Here is a 13,415-nt window from a genome sequence, read left to right as displayed (position 1 = left end):
GACCTTGTGCTCCCCCAAGGGAACCCTATGGAGGAAATGGGAGTGGGGCTTAAGGAGGAATGAGGCAGAACCTGGAGGGCCTCCTAGCCTTGCGGCCCCCTGGCTGCTGTTGCCCCCTATAGGGAATCTGGGCTCAAGGCAGAGATGGAAGCTGAACTACCTCCAAGTCCAAGAGAGCATCTGTGCATGAAGGTGCAGGACCAGGCTGAAGGCTAGGACTTCCTTGGGGGCAATGGACTACTTGTGCAGAGCAGGAAGGACTTTTGGGTGTTAAGAGCTGCTCAACAGTGGTACTCTCAGAAGGTGGCAGACTCTCCCTCATTGGAGGTTTTTAAGCAGAGATTGGGCGGCCATCTGTCCAGGAATATTTAGCTTTGATTCCTGCATTGCCGGGGGTTAGACTAAATGACCCTTGGCTTCCCTTCCAGCTCTACAGCTCTATGATTCTAAATAGAACAAAAAGCCTTCTGCTATTGTAGGAAGATGCTGGAACAGAGCTGGGAGCACCTGGCCTGTGTGATGTCTTTCACACATGTGGTCAAAACCTATTATTTTAGAAGGCCTTCAGTTGAGAAAATTCTCTCTTTGTTGTAAATGTGATAATACAGTTTTCCTTTCTATGTACCTTTGCCTTGGATTTTGGCATGCATGGCTACGAGAAGCTAAGTTACAGGGAACCAGGCAGAGGGCCTTCTCGGTAGTGGCACCCACCCTGTGGAATGCCCTCCCACCAGAGGTCAAAGAGAACAACAATTACCAGACCTTTAGAAGGCATCTTAAGGCAGCCCTGTTTAGGGAAGCTTTTAATGTTTGATGAATTTCTGTATTTTGGTGTTTTGTTGGAAGCCGCCCAGAGTGGCTGGGGGAACCCGGCCAGATGGGCGGGGTATAAATAAATAAATAAATAAATAAATAAATAAATAAATATTATTATTATTATTATTATTATTATTATTATTATTATTAAGAGTTGTATGTTTTTGAGTTCTTAATAGTATTTTAATGCCGTCTGTCGAGTTGGTTTTGTTGTATCTATATGTTATTGTTGTGTAAGCCACGTTGGTTTTTTTAAAAGGCAGAGCATATGATTTTAAGCAAATAAAAGCAACACCTTGGAGCAATTTCTGGCCTCTCTGACAGAAGGCAGATGTTTCCATGCCTCTCCCCAAAGTGCCAATGGGTCATTCCTTTAAGGTGTGTTTCCTCGAGAAAGACCCCTTCTGTGCCACCTGCCTCCAGCACCATACCTGCAGGAGAGCTTAACACCTTTGGAAAAGCTGGGAGGTGTGTTGTCTAATATCACTGTTAGGTGACATTCTTTCCTCAGTGGGTGCATCAAGAACTTAGAATCATAGAATCAGAGCTGGAAGAGACCACAAGGGCCATCCAGTCCAACCCCCTGCCAAGCAGGAAACACCATCAAAGCATTCTTGACATATGCCCGTCAAGCCTCTGCTTAAAGACCTCCAAAGAAGGAGACTCCACCACACTCCTTGGCAGCAAATTCCACTGCCCAACAGCTTTTACTGTCAGGAAGTTCTTCCTAATGTTTAGGTGGAATCTTCTTTCATGTAGTTTGAATCCATTGCTCCGTGTCCGCTTTTCTGGAGCAGCAGAAAACAACCTTTCTCCCTCCTCTATATGACATCCTTTTATATATTTGAACATGGCTATCATATCACCCCTTAACCTTCTCTTCTCCAGGCTAAACATACCCAGCTCCCTAAGCTGTTCCTCATAAGGCATCGTTTCCAGGCCTTTGACCATTTTGGTTGCCCTCTTCTGGACACGTTCCAGCTTGTCCGTATCCTTCTTGAACTGTGGTGCCCAGAACTTGGGGGGGGGTTATCTGCCTGGACATGTTGGTGGCCTAGAAACACGGGGCAGCCTTGCAGGTAGGAGGAGGGCCATGGAAACACCACCATAAGAGCTGGGTGCCACAGGCCACCACCAAACCATTAAATTTCTCAACTCCAGAGCACATTTTTGTTGCTTTGAGCAAAATGGGATGGAGAGGCTGCTCCCTGTTTAGACAGGCACATCTGTCTGAACAGTGGAAACTCGACTCCGTCCCCTGTTCCAGATGTCTTCAGGGCGGACAAGGCAGCTCCAGTGAGCATCGCAGATGCTTCAGATCTCTCGACTGACAGACACATGGCAAACAATTAGCGCAGTGGAGGCCTCTGGCTATTACACCAATGGCTGCATTTGTTTCATGTTCGGAACCCCTTGGGTGTGAGCTGCTTTCTGAGCACAGCTCCAAACAACAAAAATGATTTTTTTAAAAGATAGTTAAGATAATCTTTATTGTCATTGTCCCCTTTTGGAAAACATTGCTCTAATGGAAAAGTTAACAAAACATACCCAAGCCCAACGGAATCCAAAAATTAAGGACATATTTTCTAAAGTTTCACATCCCTTTATTGAACACATTAAAGTAGAGGGACGTGATTAGCAGGTCCCCTTGGGATCTCATGGATTCCTTTGGAAAGAGATCCTTATGAAGTGCAATTGTGTGGAACTGTAATTCCGTTTTTTGAAAACTACTGCTCCCTCCTCTCTCCTCATTCATTTTGTTTCTTTTCCTTTTTTGACCGTTGTTGTTGTTGATTCAATTTATATACCGCCCTATACCTGGGGGTCTCAGTGGTTCACAGAATAAAATCAAGATATAAAACCACAAAATACCTAATAAAAATAAAAACAACAACCCAATAGCCCCCCCCCGTAGCTTTTGCATATTTAAAAGTGAATAATTACAGAAAATATTTAAAAATAAAACAAATGTAGACATAGTTATTGGTTTTATATCAAGCCAGCTTCCCCCCCTCTCTCTCTCACACACACTGCCAGACCAGGAGCTTCAACAGAGATATACAGAGAGGGATATATTATTTGGGTTCCAGCAATAATGGCTGGGCATGCTCACTCCCCACTTCTAAGCCATCACAGAGACCATGTCCTTGGCTGCCTGGGGTCAGGTCTCTCCTTCCATCCCAACAGATCTCTCCCTAATGACTGGTTTGTCTGATAGAAATATTCACCCGCTTGCCCACAATCCTGTGATGTTTTGGGTTGGGCATAACAAAGGGACCTTGGGGTTTTTCAGAATAAAAGTGGCAGTTTAACCCTTTGCCATGCAGTCGGGCATCACCTGCCTCCTCTCTTCCTCTGAGAAGCTCATCTGGTGGGTTTCTCCCTGAGAACAGCTTGCTGTATTTGGCAGGCAGACGACTGGCAAATGGCACCCTGGGAGATGACATCACCATTGAGCATGGCGTGACCTCAGCGGTGGCGCTTCATCCCTGCTCTTCCCGGCTGGTGGCTGCTTTGCAAGGTGTTTCGTGTTGCAAACACTTCTCTCCATGGCTCTGTGCAAATACTTTGGGACCTGGATCTATTTCATATATAGAGTTTTATTGATTTCTAATATAGAAAAATAATTGCAAAATTCATAGAATCCTAGAGTTGGAAGAGACCACAAGGGCCATCCAGTCCAACCCCCTGCCAAGCAGGAAACACCATCAAAGCATTCTTGACATATGCCTGTCAAGCCTCTGCTTAAAGACCTCCAAAGAAGGAGACTCCACCACACTCCTTGGTAGCAAATTCCACTGCCAAACAGCTCTTACTGTCAGGATTCCAACTTACTTTCACCTCCAGGACAGATCAGTCTATTTTAGTTTGCCAAAGTCCAGTCTGTTATTTCGGTGGCTGTCATTCTTCATGGGTATCAGTGAAATATTTTATAAAAGGATGCCATATTTCAACAAAGTGGTCTACATCATTTGTATTAGTAATCTCCTTGTTAATTTTCCTGATACAGCAATGGCCTGTGCATTCTGGACGCATTTTGATCTGGTTTCAGAGCTTCTGCTCCTACCTGACAGTCCAGTTCCATAAGTCCGTTCTCAGAGGCCGTTGCTTTTTTAAAAAAAATGGTACCAGACATCAGTAATGGATCATGATGGTCGATATTGGAAGATAGCATTTGACAACTGACATGTGACTGATGGCTTGATTACATCATTTTTAACACACACACCGCTTATGGCATTGTAAAATACTATAAGGCAATACTTCTAAAGAGTATGACATAATCTACAAATTCTAGAAGCATCAATATAAACACCACCCTATAGCTTGAGTTTACCTTTACCTTTACCTTTACAGCTTGAGAAGGAGGTTGCTGTCAGTGGAAGAGCAGACCCACCTCAGCCCTTTCCGAAAGCCTTTCTGAAGAGCCACGAGGCAGGTCTTCGGTCTTCTCTTGGAAGACTCTTGGAAGATTAGTTCAGAGTCGTGCTGCCAAAACTGGGAAGCCCTCACACACACACACACCCCTCTCTTTCCACAGCAGGACTGATAACAACCTTTATCCATTTGAATAAAAAAAGTTTTGGCATAAAATTTCACATCCAAAACTTGAAAGGCACAACGAGAGATTACGGCGAATGGCAAGGATTTTTTTTTGGGGGGGGGTATTCATTTCCAGTCTGTCAATATCCTTAAAACAAATAAAATAAAACTTTTTAAATGTTTCCCAATTCTCGCTCGCAGGCCGTTTTCTGTGCAGCCGGAGTTGCCTTGCCCGCTTTGACGGAACGCGCTCCCGGTTTTCTCAACGGCGGCTCCAGTTTTCTGAACGAGCTCGGCGGCCAGCCTTACCTGAAACGGGGAGGGGGGGGGTCCGCTTCTGTCTGCCCTTTTGGGCGTCTCCTTCTTCCCACTGAGGCTCAACTTGCGCGTATATTCGTAAGCCAAGCCAAGTTTGTGCGGCCTCCTCTTGCGCAAAGGGGCTGCTTCCACCAGCCGGGAGCGCGGGACTAAAGCGGCGAGGGAGGGACGGGAAAGGGCGAGTCGCCAAGGGCCACCAACCCGGGCGGGGCTTTGGCACTCGGTGTGCCTCTGACTGGAGGCAGCGCCTCCGCGCAGGATCAGGGCCCGGCACTGACTGAGCGGCGGCTGACGCGGCCTGACGGAAATGTGAACTGTGTCTGAAATCCATCTCGGACGGCGGAGGACCCTCTGGGTCTGGGAGGCGAGATCTGCTGAAATTATGTTGAGTGTCACATAAAATGCTATATTTTAGTTGTATATTTGTTCAAGTGCTTTAGGCGTGTAGCCGGTATTTTTCCAAAGGGACCCCACTAAGGTGTGATGATAGGCTACCTTGTGACCAAGTTACCGGGGGCTTGGATCACGAGTTAAATCACAAGGCAGCGGTGAGAGGAGCTGAAACCTGAGGATGTTTGTCGGTGTTGTATATATATCCAAATAAAGCTGCTTACATCACGCGGACACACGCAGAATTGCACGTAGCCCTTGGTCTTTGGGTGTTGGCCGGGTGCGCGCAGGAGGAAGAAGGAGACGTCGTATTTTGATTTTTAGCTGGAAAGTTTTTTTTTTAGTAAAATAAGTTTAAAGGCTCACCGGGGGACCAGTGGAAGAAAGTTTTAAATTGAAAATAATGTATCTTGTTATTTTGTCACATTGGAAACTGACTTCTGCAACTAAACGTTTGAAAATTTATTTCTAATGTTGAATTTTTATTATTATTTCTGCGTAAAAATCAGATCAGCTCTTCAGGTGTTGCAATATCTAACAAGATTCAGCTCTTATCTTCTAGAAACAAGTTTCTAGACTAGTTATTATTTGTCCTCCCACCCCAGCTGACAAAAGCATTTTATTATGTTTAGTAGGGGTGTGTGTGTGTGTGTGTGTGTGTGTGTGTGTGTGTGTGTGTGTGTGTGTTTTCACTACCCCAAAGCAAGTATCCAAAAACAAAACAAATAAGTGACCCTCAGGGTCCCTTGCAACTCTACAGTTCTATGAAATGAACTCTCTTCAGAGATAAATCCAAACTAAGGCTCACATTCTATAGTACTGTATATTGATTTTGGTAATATATCGATTAATCTTAGATCACCCTTGCACACACCTGAAATGATGATGATGATGATGATGATAATAATAATAACAATAATAATAATTCTATACTGCCCTTTATTCAAAGATCACATATAATAAATGTTTATGTATAATATGCCTATATAATATACGGCATGTATAATAAAATATAGAATATAAATAAAAGCCACATTTCATTCTGAAACAAGAAGCCCACTGTTTTCTTGATGTCTTGCTGATAAATGGTTCCTCCCTTTAAGCGGAGCGAATGGTCGCTTTTATTTAAATGTATACAGCATTTTAAAAATCTGCCGCCTGGCCCTGTTTGATCCGGCAGCTTTTAGTCGATCATAATTGTAATACAGTATATTCATCTCGCTCATGAATCGGTTTGATGTGAAAAACAGGGAGGCAATTATGCTGGAAGGATCCAGAGGTTTTCGGAGCATCGATTATACAAATGTTCTACTGTATTTAATATCCGCCCTCTTCTGCCCGCGTGAAGGGTGCCCTGTGGGGTTGTGCCCCTCTGCCCGCTCTCCCGCCAGCAAAGTGCCCCACGCGGCGGGGAAGGGCCCCGATTCTGAAAGGCACACTTCATTTAAGGCTCAGACATGTGTTTAGTCTCCCGAATTCGTGGGAACGAGCTTTATTCAGTTGGAAGCTCGGAGGGAGCTGGAGAGGAACCTTATTACGCGCGATCTAGTTCAGTTCCACTTACTATTCCCTGCAAAATGGAATCTGTTTCTTTAGATGGCACTTGCCCTTCTGCAAAATCATGACCAACAGCAAAGGATGATGTCCCTGTTTCCTCTCTAGCTGACTAGGCTGGACGCATTTCTGTGTTTTAGGGCGTTTAGGCGTCGCATCCGGCGCGTAGTTTCTCCCGCCCGGTCTCCAGCGAGGCCCGCGGCTTATTAAAGCGTTTGAGCCCACGGTCTCGCCTCGGGAAAACAGCGACTTTGCAAAGGTGACAGCGTCGAATGCCATTGGCCCCGATTGCGCGTCAATTTACCAGTTTAGGGCACCTGTACTCGGCCTGTACCTCGACGACCTGTTGTCTCCGCCTTCCCGCTTCTTCTCCAGTGTAAAAGGGGAGGACAATGGTCACTTGGGCTGGTAGGGGGGCTGTCGGGAGTGTGGCGGTGCAAGTCAGATTGCACTGAAGGCGAAACAAATAATAATAATAATAATAATAATAATAATAATAATAATAATAATAATAATAATATTAATTCCTTCCAGTAGCACCTTAGAGACCAACTAAGTTTGTCATAGGTATGAGCTTTCGTGTGCATGATGCACACTTCTTCAGATGCGGCTGTTTCTGCATGGGAAGGAGAGGAGAGAACGAAAGGCCTCCAGGTTTCCTAGACAGTCCCTGACCCCAAGGTCATTTAGCCCAACCGCCTGCTATACTGTATATAAGGGTCTGGGGACTTCTATTTCAGTGTATCTGAAGAAGTGTGCATGCACACGAAAGCTCATACCAGTGACAAACTTAGTTGGTCTCTAAGGTGCTACTGGGGGGAAGGGAATATTTTATTTTATTTTTTGTTTCGACCACGCCAGACCAACCCGGCTACCTACCTGTAATCAGAGTCTCCAAGAATGATATCAAGGGTCAAGGGCGCACCCCCAACAGGGTATTATATTAAGGTCAACTTCAGCTCTGGATGGGTGCGTAGCGAGGAGGGGGCTGAGGGGGCTCGGCTGCAGAAATGGCCTGTAGATTCATTGGCAAAGGAAGAACCTGTCCCGGTTGGCGCTGAATTCCTCCCGGCTGCCGCGACTTTCTCTCTCCGTCGCTCTTTCGCCACTTCTGCCGAGTGTGACACTTGCGCGCGCGCGCCCTTCGCCCCCAGCCTGTCCTCCTCCGCCGCCGCTGATCAGGTTTGCCCGCCTGAGCGAGACCAGAGAGATTGAATCCCTCGCAGGTTCTCACGAAGGCCAGAAGAGAACTTCTGTGCTGGGTGGGTGTTGCGCGTCTTGTGCGGGAGAGCGCCGGAGAGAAGCACCGGGACGCGGAAATCCAAGCAGCGAGTCAAGGCTAGTCCTCAGGCGCAGGTTGCCGCCACAGCACTTTAGGAAAACCCCCAAAGCCAAAGCCTTCATTTAGTTAGGGGAAATATTGTGTTTGTTTTTAGGAGATGTATTCTGTGTTTTTATATTGTAACCATCCTGTGATCTTATGATACGAATAATAACAATAATAATAATAATAATAATAATAATAATTTGACTGATGCCAACAAATTCTGATTACATTTATAAACCACATAATTTTCCTCCAAGGATATCAAGTTGGTGTGCATGGCTCAACCCCCCCCCCCATTTAATCCTCACGACAACCCTGCGAGGTAGGTAGGTTAGGCTGAGAAATGGCGACTGGCCTCGAAGCTTCGTGGCTAAGCGAGGGTTCAGTAGCCTGCACGACTCTAACCATTGCACTACATGGGGGTTTCTCTCTTTATTAGGGCCAAGCAAAACCTCCCCACTTTCGGGTTCCTCTTCTTCTGGCCTGAAAATGGGAGGATATCCGAAGGGACTAAGGTGACAGGTGAACGCAAGAACCCAGGCGGCTATAGCTCGAATCTGATTCTGCCAGGGGGTTCCTGGAGGCCATCCATTCGGACCCTCACCCCAAGGCAACTTCATCCTGAAAGGCGCTTCTTCCGACTGCATTCCACAGGCTGGGGGCGAAGTGTCCTTCGAAGGACCCCGAGGGGCAGCGCCCCGATTCCCCCCCTTATTTCACGTCTTTGGGCGAGGGAGGGGGCGCCCACCTGCGGCAGCTGCTGGCAGCCCTGCCAACGAGCCGCACCCCGAGCGCGCCGCGGCCTGCCTGGCCATCTCCTCGCCCCCCACCCACTTCCTTGGCTCCCGCAGGGCAAGCGCGGAACAGCCGCCCGGCCCCCTCATCTCTCGGCTGGGTTAATTCTGGGCTAATTGGATTGCGGCGGCCGCAGATTGCATTAGGCCGGCCGTGCGCTGGGTCCTTGCGCTCCCGGGGGAGCGGCTGGCGCCTCCTGCCTCAATCAGACACGTCGTAACCGCATGAAGCGCTCCTCGGACCCCCCCGCCTTCCAGGCGGCAACCGGGGGCCCTGCCCGGCCTCCTCCCCAGCACAGGAAGCCCAAGAGCAGCTCGCGGGGACCGACGGAGGCCACCACCACCCTCCCAGCCTGGCCCATTCACCTCCCGACCACCCCCTCCATGCCATGCAGCTGCCGGCCTTCCGCCGACACCGGTTCCCTCTTCAGCAAATTAAGGAGGCCTGGTTGGGAGGGGAGAGGAAAAAGGGGGTGAACTTCGAGGGCAGGGCAAAGAGGGCAGCTGGGCTGGCAAGAAAGGGGGCAGCGGGCTTCTCTCTCTACTGGGGCATGGCTGCGTTGGACTTTAGCAGAGCAGCTGGCCTTCCCAGGGAGATAATCTCCCTTGAGGGGGCAGCAGCGGGGAGGGGGCAGAAGCAAAAGCCCCCGCCCCCACCCACCAAAACATTCACCCTGGAGGGGCAGAGAGGCTGAAAGATGAAGGCTGCCTAAGCATACTTGGGGGGGGGCACCATCAGCATCCCCACCCAACTTTGAGCACAGTAATACTCAAAGCAACTGAGTACTGCAGTTGCTGGATCAGGCCCGTCTAGGCCAGCGCCTCTCCCCTGGTCAAACAGGTGACTCTTTCGGGAAACCTGCACAACCTCGATGTGGGATGGATTTGAATGGGTAGGAGAGGGTATATTAACTGCAATTTACCCTTCCAGGCACCCACTGTGTGCGCTTGTTAGGGCAAAATTCTGGGTGCGAGAATGCTCAGCCACCCAGCTCATCAGGCAAGGGCCTGTGGTCGTTGCGGAGTATAAAAGGAAGGAGTCCAGCCATGATCCGGAGCAAACAGCAAGGTTTATTACTGCGCAGCAGGTTCAATGCCAGACTGAACACCGTGAACAGGGCTGCAGGAACTTTTAAAACTTCCCACCACCATCCCATAATGCACATCGAAAGCATCATACATACATCACTTGTGACAGGGTAAAACGTCAGAAAAGGGGAAGGTGCAAGGGGCATTAGCATACAGGTAAACAGGAGGTAAGCAGGATTAGCATAAGGATGTCCCAGGACATTGTTAAGCAAGTACCAGTAAGTATCTGGGAAGGGATCCTTGAGTATCTGGTGGGGGAAACAATGGGTCCAGTTGTGTGTATTGCCTCTGGCTTCGGAGGGTTGGGAATGGCAGGAGATGGTACCTGAATGGATTATGGATATGCAGAGGAGCACCACCCTGGCTACCTGACCTCTTGCTTAAGGGATTATGGCTGTTCCCTGCATCCCTGAGAGCCCTTGGCCAGAGTCGCAAAAAGGAGGTTTCATTTAGAAATAAAGATACACTGTATTCATTCATAAAGAAATATGGTTACATAGAGTCTCAGGCAACAGAGAAAGGGTAGGAAAGGGAGCCTTTATTACTCAGGGCTTGATCTTGAGGGGTTCGTGTTGGTGCGATACTAGAGTGGTGTTGTAGGATCAAATGGGGTCCCCTTGAGGGCATTAGTGCCAATCTTGATTCCCAAATGAAGCCTCGTTTGGGTGCCCCCCCCCCATAAAATTCCCTAACACGCTGAATTTCCAAATCCCATCCTTGGCAGCAGAATTAAAAGCATAAGGATTAGGCCGTGCTGTAGAACTTTGTTTTAAGCAAGTCCAGCTTTGAAGACATCTGGCTCTTCTTTTCTTGCCCTACTGAAAGAATCAGACAACAACCTGGGAAGTAAGTTTAAAACATGATTTACTTACTTTATAGTTACAGGTAGGTAGCCGTGTTGGTCTGCCGTGGTTGAAACAAAATAAAAAAAATTCCTTCCAGTAGCACCTTAGAGACCAACTAAGTTTGTCATTGGTATGAGCTTTCGTGTGCATGCACACTTCTTCAAATACATGCACATGAAAGCTCATACCAATGACAGACTTAGTTGGTCTCTAAGGTGCTACTGGAAGAAATTTTTTTATTTTGTTTTTACTTACTTTATAATCATGCATAGTTCACAGCAATAGCAGCAGTCAAAACCTTTGCAGGCAAGATACATTTGCAAGTATCTCCAAGCATCTGCCTGATGCAAGCAAGGACAAGTCTGCCAGCATGGCTGCTCACAGGAAGAGAGAGAGAGAGGAACAGGAAGTACTATATGCTCCTGGGGGAAATGACATCACACAGAGCCCTATCTACCAATTACGTTTTCTACGGTCTAAGTATTTGCCTATCACCAATACAGCTCTGTGGACTCAGGATCCCTTCCAACTTAAATTCTATTCTATGCCTTATGCACAACCTTACCCCAGTTACATACACACTTGCACGCTATGATCCATTCCACCTCCCTGCCCCCTGAGCAGACCCTCCTTCTCCACCTCCACTGTCCTCGGCTTAAGGTGAGGCACCACTACTGCCTCATGGTCTTATTTCCCCACCAGTGGTCCTTGCTGCCATGGGCGTAGGCGGGGGGGGGGGCAGAGGGGCAGCTGAGTCAACTAAATCAATCAAAATACTTAACTGAGGTTCTGCACCCCCCAACAGAAATCCTGCCTACACCCATGCTTGATGCCCTTTCTCCACAGACAGAATCCAGATTCATGCTTGCACAGTGACATTATGTGGGATGTAACATCACGTAAACCAGGGGTCAGCAAACTTTTTCAGCAGGGGGCCGGTCCACTGTCCCTCAGACCTTGTGGGGGGCCGGACTATATTTTGGAAAAAAATATGAACAATTTCCTATGCCCCACAAATAACCCAGAGATGCATATTAAATAAAAGGACACATTCTACCTACTCATGTAAAAACATGCTGATTCCCGGACCGTCCGTGGGCCAGATTTAGAAGGCGATTGGGCCGCATCTATATTTTGGAAAAAAATATGAACAATTTCCTATGCCCCACAAATAACCCAGAGATGCATATTAAATAAAAGGACACATTCTACTCATGTAAAAACATGCTGATTCCCGGACCGTCCGTGGGCCAGATTTAGAAGGCGATTGGGCCGCATCTGGCCCCGGGCCTTAGTTTGGGGACCCTGACGTAAACAGACAAATACAACACTTCCTGTTTGCCCAGAGTGGACTTGCAGGGGGATGTTACTCCAGCCAGGAGGACTTCCTGTCATACCTGGTCTGGAGCATCCTCCCCCTGCATGTGACCCTGGCAGTCCCTATATAAGGACTGATCACGCCGCCATCTTCCCTTTTCCCCTTTTCCGCCTTATTCTTGATGCCTTTTGCTGTCTGCTGACTCTCAGCCAGCAACACAGGGGCTCACCCCTCACAGAGGATGAACCCACACTTTTCTCTGTAACTAAATAAAAAAATTCCTTCAGTAGTACCTTAAAGACCAACTAAGTTTTTATTCTGGTATGAGCTTTCGTGTGCATGCACACTTCATCAGATACACTGAAACAGAAGTCACCAGACCCTTATGTATATTCAGAGGGTGGGTGGGTGGGTGGGAATGGGTGATGGGCTGATAGGAGTGGTAAACCTGTTGATGACTGTTAACGACTGTTAATGACTGCAATTGGTCTTGCGGGGGGGGGGAGCAAGGGCTGAGGTGTTAAGGAAAGTTGATCATGTATAATGAGATAAGAATCCTATGTCTCTGTTCATTCCAGGTGGCTCCATGGTTTTCAGCTTGCTAATGAGTTGCAATTCAGCAGCTTCTCTTTCTAGTCTGTTTCTGAATTTTTTCTGTAATAAAACAGCTGCTTTGAGATCTTAACTGTAACTACAAGATGAAGCCTGCCTTCAGAACCATAATGTGAACTGAATGTAAGTAAACCTTACTTCCCTGCCCACCTAGCAGTTCGAAAGCACATCAAAGTGCAAGTAGATAAATAGAGACCGCTCCAGCGGGAAGTGCTGGCCACATGACCCGGAAGCTGTCTGCGGACAAACGCCGGCTCCCTTGGCCTATAGAGCGAGATGAGCACCGCAACCCCAGAGTCAGACACGACTGGACCTGATGGTCAGGAGCCCCTTTACCTTCACCTTTAAACCTTATTATTAGTTTTAAAGAAGACTGTTGTGTCGTTAATGTTTTTAAGAGAGAACTAAAGGGGATTTACCAGGAACAATCCAATCTGGACAAGCCAGACTGGATCCTTTAACTCAAATGGTTCTAACGAATCCATCAACTTGCTTCCTGCTATGAACAAGGGAATGTGCTCTGCTACTCGCTCACTAGCGTGAGTGAGGAAGGATAATATTTAATCAATATATCCTCTCCTACTATCCTCAACATTCTCACATAGTGGTACCTCCCTCTACCTCCTGGATGTGGCCCATCTAATGCTACCTCCACAGATCAGGCTTGCCGTTCTTGCAGCTGCATCACGCTGCAGCCTCTGAGCCACTTTGCTACCAGCTGAAAATTTGATCTCCCCCCCCCTCTGCCATATCCAGTCAATGACTTTCCAGCTGCTGATGTTTGTTTTTGGTTAATGATTGCTATGGGG

Source organism: Zootoca vivipara, chromosome Z1 (genome assembly GCF_965207765.1).
Source record: "Zootoca vivipara chromosome Z1, rZooViv2.hap1.1, whole genome shotgun sequence".
In the NCBI taxonomy this organism is placed as follows: Eukaryota; Metazoa; Chordata; class Lepidosauria; order Squamata; family Lacertidae; genus Zootoca; species Zootoca vivipara.
Note: the sequence above shows the minus strand (reverse complement) of the source record.